The sequence below is a fragment of the Choloepus didactylus genome, chromosome X, assembly GCF_015220235.1.
Source record: "Choloepus didactylus isolate mChoDid1 chromosome X, mChoDid1.pri, whole genome shotgun sequence".
Classification (NCBI taxonomy): domain Eukaryota; kingdom Metazoa; phylum Chordata; class Mammalia; order Pilosa; family Megalonychidae; genus Choloepus; species Choloepus didactylus.
The window spans coordinates 119,030,874-119,038,683 of NC_051334.1; positions in this window are offsets into that span (position 1 = coordinate 119,030,874).

The window sequence follows — 7,810 nt, forward strand, 5'->3', positions numbered from 1 at the left end:
ATGTGGAGAAATTGGAACTCTTATTCATTGTTGGTGGGACTGTATAATGGTTCAGCCACTCTGGAAGTCAGTCTGGCAGTTCCTTAGAAAACTAGATATAGAGTTACCATTCGACCCAGCAATTGCACTTCTCGGTATATACCCAGAAGATCGGAAAGCAGTGACACGAACAGATATCTGCATGCCGAAGTTCATAGCAGCATTATTCGCAATTGCCAAGAGATGGAAACAACCCAAATGTCCTTCAACAGATGAGTGGATAAATAAAATGTGGTATATACACACGATGGAATACTACGCGGCAGTAAGAAGGAATGATGTCGTGAAACATATGACAACATGGATGAACCTTGAAGACATAATGCTGAGCGAAATAAGCCAGGCACAAAAAGAGAAATACTATATGCTACCACTAATGTGAACTTTGAAAAATGTAAAACAAATGGTTTATAATGTAGAATGTAGGGGAACTAGCAATAGAGAGCAATTAAGGAAGGGGGAACAATAATCCAAGAAGAACAGATAAGCTATCATGGGTAAATTTAACGTTCTGGGAATGCCAGGAATGACTATGGTCTGTTAATTTCTGATGGGTATAGTAGGAACAAGTTCACAGAAATGTTGCTATATTAGGTAACTTTCTTGGGGTAGAGTAGGAACATGTTGGAAGTAAAGTAGTTATCTTAGGTTAGTTGTCTTTTTCTTACTCCCTTGTTATGGTCTCTTTGAAATGTTCTTTTATTGTATTTTTTTAAAATTTTTTTTTCATTTTTTTTTTAATACAGTTGATTAAAAAAAAAAAAGTTAAAAAAAAAAAGGGAAAAAAAGATGTAGAGCCCCCTTGAGGAGCCTTTGGAGAATGCAGGGGTATTGGCCTACCCCACCTCGATGGTTGCTAACATGACCACAGACATAGGGGACTGGTGGTTTGATGAGTTGAGCCCTCTACCACAGGATTTACCCTTGGGAAGATTGTTGCTGCAAAGGAGAGGCTAGGCTTCCCTATGGTTGTGCCTAAGAGCCTCCTTCCGAATGCCTCTTTGTTGCTCAGATGTGGACCTGTCTCTCTAGCTAAGCCAACTTGAAAGGTGAAATCACTGCCCTCCCCCCACGTGGGATCGGACACCCAAGGGAGTGAATCTCCCTGGCAACGTGGAATATGACTCCGGGGGAGGAATGTAGACCCGGCATCATGGGATGGAGAACATCTTCTTGACCAAAAGGGGGATGTGAAAGAAAATGAAATAAGCTTCAGTGGCAGAGAGATTCCAAAAGGAGCCGAGAGGTCACTCTGGTGGGCACTCTTACGCACAATTTAAACAACCCTTTTTAGGTTCTAAAGAATTGGGGTAGCTGGTGGTAGATAGCTGAAACTATCAAACTACAATCCAGAACCCATGAATCTCGAAGACAATTGTATAAAAATGTAGCTTATGAGGGGTGACAATGGGATTGGGAAAGCCATAAGGACCACACTCCCCTTTGTCTAGTTTATGGATGGATGAGTAGAAAAATAGGGGAAGGAAACAAACAAACAAACAGACAGACAAAGGTACCCAGTGTTCTTTTTTACTTCAATTGCTCTTTTTCACTTTAATTATTATTCTTGTTATTTTTGTGTGTGTGGTAATGAAGGTGTCAGGGATTGATTTTGGTGATGAATGTACAGCTATGTAATGGTACTGTGAACAAGCGAATGTATGATTTGTTTTGTATGACTGCGTGGTATGTGAATATATCTCAATAAAATGAAGATTTAAAAAAAAAGCAAGCAAACATGTTGATGGTAGCACAATATTGTAAATATAATTAACACCACTGAATTGTATACTTGAAAGTGGTTAAAACAGGAAATTTAGTGTTGTATGTATGCTAACACATTAAAAAATTTTTTTAATCCTACAAAAAAAAAAAAAACTACATGCCACCTATATTAAAAAAATCATCAAACCTTAATTCCGTAACTTTTGTGTTATCTCTACCTTTGTAAATCCCAAATTTCTCCATCCTTTCTGCTTTACTCCAGTGGGTGGATCAAATACCAAAGAGAAATTAGTCATTCAGGCACTTCCTTTGCAATAATTATTTTGAATTCTTAATTCCTGACCCATATCTCTTGGGAGTCCCAGGTAGAAGAGGCTACCTGTGTGGATAATTGGACGACTCCTCTGGGTACTGGTTTTTCCATCACAGCTCAAAATGTTTTTATAAAAATGAACAAACTTTGTGGACTGGAGGAAGCAAAGATGATTATTATGCCCAGGAGCATGTTTAAACCTTGATTTTTGGTACATCACACATGTCTGCCTAAGTTAATGAAGGAAGAGTGAAGACTTGCTACTTATTTTAATACATTTTTGAGTTTCCCAAGAGAGAATTTCTTGTTTGTCTCAAGGTGATTTGTGTGTGTGTGTGTGTGTGTGTGTGTGTGTGTGTGTGTGTGGTGTACTTACGTTGTCCAAATGATAAATAGTGTCCTAGGTAAGTTGCAGGCTATATATGTAAGAAAAAGTTATATCGCACGGGAAAGTTTTCAGGTAAAGTAAATTCCAATTTGGCTTTGAAAGGATATGATCAATGTTAACCACTTTTTTGCTAAAATTCTTTTCACACGTCTTAATCTTTTTTAATGATCCACATGTGATTTTTTTTAGCATGAAGTATATAATAATATAGAATAATTCTATTATTAATAACATTTGAGAAAATGGCTTGTTCTTGAAACAAAATACAGCGCTAAATATGCCAGGCTCTAAAGTGAGCTGAATTTTGTAGTTTTTCCTGCCTTACTAGAATTCTGCAACTGAGAAAATAATTTCCCTGGTTTCCTCACAATGAAATGCCGCATGTTTCACTCAAAACAACAATAATGGAAACATACCCTGCATGTAAAATGTCTAAACACCCACAAATAAACAGTGATTGAGATTAATGCCACCTTCAACTTGCGCTTATTCTTATGCACTTATGTAGGCATGAAGATTTAATTTTCCCCATCACGTGAGGCAGTTGCCTCTTCTGAGCTGGCACATTTGTTTTGGGGCTCTCCCAAGTGCCCTCACTTCCTGCACTGCTGTTTTGACACATTACTAGTTCTGTTAAATACAGACCTTGTTTCATGAAATACTGAAAAACAATGGTTAGCAAAGAGGATTAACATGTGACAGTTTCACCTTTCACTTGATGTAAATATTAGAGGTGCCATGTTGTTTAAGATGGTGTATTGATTGGTTTTATTCTTTTGGAATTAAAAAAAAGGTTTATTTGAGAAATAGTATCTCTTTTTTTCTTAAATTCAAAATATGTCCTGAAATAGGTTAAGTATCAAGGATGCTATACTTATTTGGAGCTTTATATCCTTGGGAATTTTATAATTGGGTCAGGGGTAGGGCAATTTGAACTGAAGTTTTGTCTAAGCTTTTTAAGTTTTAAATGGTGTACTAAATTGAGCTAACTTACATGATCAAAAGCTAATATCTCATCATCTTTAATACTGATTGTTACCCTTTTCTCTTGAACATTTTTATCACAGTCTTAGACATCTAGGCTTGAGATGTGTGTCTTTTTTATTTGTTCTTCCTCTGTCATACCCACATCCAATTAATTGCCAAGTCCTGTATTTTCTGTTTCTTCAATATTTCTCCGTTCTGCCTTTTTTTTTTTTCATTCTCTCATCATTGTGATAAAAGGCCCTCATTTCCTCCAAGTTAAACTATCACGGAGCCTTCTACCTCCTCATCTGTAGTCTCTCTCAATTCAACACCCTGACACAGAGTTGCCAGACTACATTTTTAATGATCTACTAAATCTCAAAACCCTTCAGAGATCCTCATTATGCTTCATATTAATAGTAAATCCCTGTTGCTATTCCCTCAGAGAGACCCTTTCCTATTTTTCCAAGCTGATCTTCTATCACACTTTTCCATAGAGCTTGACCCTGTAGCCAAACCTAGTCATTTCTTATTACCTGAATGTGTCTTTTTTTTTCCATTCTGTTGACTCAACTATTCTTTTGTGGCCATATACAGTACTTTACCTTCTGTGAAGTCCCCTTTGAACCACAAGCCATTTAGGGTTACCCCCACTCCAAACACACTGAGATTCCTCTGCCATTTTATTATTCCACCTAACTGGGTTGTGCATTATAACAACTTTAATTAATAAAATAGAATCTATTTATTAAAACAGAAAATATTAAATGTGTATTTATTTGGGGCATGAGACTAGAGGATTTGCAATTGTGATCTCACTTATTTCTTCTACAAACTTTGAAAGGTAGATACAGATTTAGCTCAGAGAGCTGAATTAACCTTATGCTTCCAGAATAGCAGAGACACCCCATTCTAGAAGCATGCCTTTCTGACTTCAAAACCTTTGCCCTTTGCTATGGACTAAATTATAGCCATTTGTATGTATGTATGCTCTACTCTGTCAGCTTTTATGTTGTTTGATGGCTGGGCTTACTTTTACTCACATATGTATATTCTATGTAAAATGCTTTATACATGCTTTTATATCTTCTTAAAATCATAAAAATATATCAATTTAAAAATAGGGGTGGAAATTCCATCAGGATGGAAAAGAAAGTAGTCCTGAGTAATCTCCATAGCTTAATCCGAATAAGGGAAACTTGGATAGGGAAACATTTTTTATTCTGTCTCCTCACACTTTCAGAGGCCATAGTTAGCTTGACCTAAGAATTGTATCTGGGACATGGTAAAGAAAAAATGCAATGCCAAAACTTCTCCAAGTCTGTAATATTGCTGAGAGTGTTGACTCAGGATAGTTGGCTCTTTCGTTAATCACATTATTAATGCTGTTAGTTATAAAAATAAGAACCAGGTGGAGTCCAGTCAGGGGAAGTTGAGACAGGGGGAACTAAATTTTTCCTAAATGATAAAGTTAAGGGTTGTTTTTTAATTTTTTTTTCCAGTTTTTCACCTGGTGTCTACAAGATTTAATGGCTGGTGTTTATGCTTAATGGGGAGCAGTTAAGTGTTATTATATTGTTTTAGTTCCTAAACTGCTAAAACAAATACCATGCAATTGGTTGATTTAACAACAGGAATTTATTAGATGATGGTTTCAGAGCCTATAAGGCTTGCCCCCTCCCTGTGTCTGTTTCTTCTAGCTGGCCGATAATCTTTTGGGTTCAATGACTTTCCTGTCACATGGCAATGTGCATGGTGGCACGTATTCCTTCCTCTTCTGGGGTCCACTGTCTTCCAGATTCTTGCTTCTCCCTGTGGTTTCTCTTCTGTGTCCAAATTCCTTTGTTTATAAGTACCTCAGCCATATTGGATTAAGGCCCACCCTCATTCCGTTTGGCCACAAATGACATCTTCAAAGGTCCTATTTACAAAAGGGTTCACACTCCTAAGACCAGGGGTTGGGACCTGAACATGCCTTTTGTGGGGGACATGATTCGATCCCCAAGACATATCATTCCATGCATGTGTAAATGTAAGTAGTGAATTATTAGAATATGAGGGAATTATTAGTATGGGAAATAGATCAATATACCAAAATCCAAAATATTTCTCTTTACGAATCTCCTTGTGGGATGGAAAAGGGTAAAAGGAAAGGTTCCTTGAGTATTTGGAATCTCAAAATGCCAGACACAAGCTGGTTTTTAGCTAATTTGCTTAAAGAGGCTTGAAATATAGTTCTCTGAGTATCTTCCCTTCTTTATTTGCATATACTGTATGGTGGGTTCCCTGTCAGTATTTGTCAAATAGTGACAAATCTTGAGGAAGGTATTAGAAGGTACAATAGATTAATGAGAAGTGACTTAGTCTTATCCTAGGGGACAGGATGGATGTCAAAGCTAAAAGAAAGGTTCAAGTCTAATGAGAGGAGTATTTGAAGTAAGAGAGGACAAGGGGCAGGTGACTACCCATATTTGTGTCAGGGGAAGCAGTCTAAATGCAGCTTGAAAGATAATAGGGATATAGAAAAAGACTTACATTAGTTGTAGTGTCATGAGGCCCTACAAAGGAATTTGCATGACTTATCATTAACTTTGCCTGAATAGCAAAGTGAGGTCTATTTAATTAAGTGAAAGTCTCAGTACACTTATTAGAAAAAAGGAACTATAGCAGATCCATACTGTGCCTTTTGTAAAACATGCAAATCCTCAAAATCTCAGGTCTGAACAGCAGCAGCTACTCTATTACCATGAATGGAAACAGTGGAATCATATCCTTAAACCTTACAGTGTTTATACCCACAGAGGTGTAATTTTACTTGTAGGATGACAAATGAGAAATTATTTTAAAAAATTAATTTGGAGGGGGTTTTAACATATTCTTTAAGTCCACTTGACAGGCGAGTGAGACAATTAGTAGAAGCATGTTGTATGTCAGAGTTGTGTCTCTGCAACTGCAACAGCCAGCTTTTTAAAATTACAAGTGGCAAGTTGACGTTGAAGAAACAGCTGCAGGTATGGGCCTTCTGACAAAGCGAAACTTCTTGGGTGAAGCATATTCTTATCTGCAGATCAAGGCTCAAGCCCTCAGCCTTTGCGGTGTTTTTACATTTGTCTTTCAAATTTGGAACCCTATCTTGAGGCATCCACATTTTCTATGGCTTTATTAAGGAAATTCCAGAGCAAGGTAAAGAAAAGGCGTTTCCATCCTCTTCGGTTCTCCCAGTCCCTGGCTATGCTTTAGAACACTCTCCTAGTGGGTGAGGATGGAGTATCAGTGCAGACAGCAGAGTTAAGCCAGGATGTCCTGCAGAGATTCACCATCACAAAAGGTAATACTGCTTTATTGATCCCTTCCCCACTGTCTCCCACCGTTGAGTTAAGCCTGTGGCGAGTACAACCTTTACAAAACGAGACCTGGATATATGACTTAGTTTCTAACTTGAACGCGGCCTTTACAAAAATGGATAAAAAGCATGTAGCGTGTTTTGTAGGAATGGCATGGTGTTGGCATTTCAGAGTGTAAATGATAAAAATAAAATCAAAGACAAGTATCTCAACAGAGGGGAAAAAAGTCACATTGAGATTTGAACACACACGGATAAAATGTGGCCACATTCTTCCATTTAAAGCACAGATAACTTAATTCAACCATGTTTTCTCGAATAATCTGACTTTTTTGGTTACCTTAAGAAACACAGCATTGTTAGCATGCATTTTTAGAGATAAGATGCTCATTTTAGTCCCAGTCTTTACAAACAGGCAAGAAAATCTCCATACATTTAAATCAAAATAGAGGGATTGATTTCCCCAGAAAAATTGACAGTGTATAAGACATTGTATGTTGTGATTCTTTTCCTCTGAATAAGGCATGCACTATCAAGTAGTTATCAAAAAAAAAAAAAAAGTGTTTGCATAGAGCTGCCTGCGAACGTGTTTTAATTGGCACTGTCCTCATTCTTTCAAGGATAATAGGGAAAAGCTTATACTTCACTGCTTGCGTGATTTTTTATTTTACCTTGGTTTGCTACAATGCAAAATTAAGGGGGAAAATTGGCCGTGAGGTACCTTTTAAAAAGGCTTTTGCTTTCATTGTACGTACTAATGGGATGAGAAGGAAATAAAAGATTTATTTTTATGTTTAATCAGGTCCAATAATTATTGCATTGTGGTTACTTCTTTGAGCATTACATTTTCAGTAAGTAACTTATCAGCTGCATTCTTTTTATTTTATTTTTTTTTTCCAGAGGGGATTAACAGTTACTATAGGATTTATACACTGTAGGCATTTTTTTCCCTTTAGTAAATAAGGCTTATTGATGGCATGAGCTACCTGATGCCCCCTGTGATTCCAGTTTTATACTTTTAACTTCAGATTTGAAC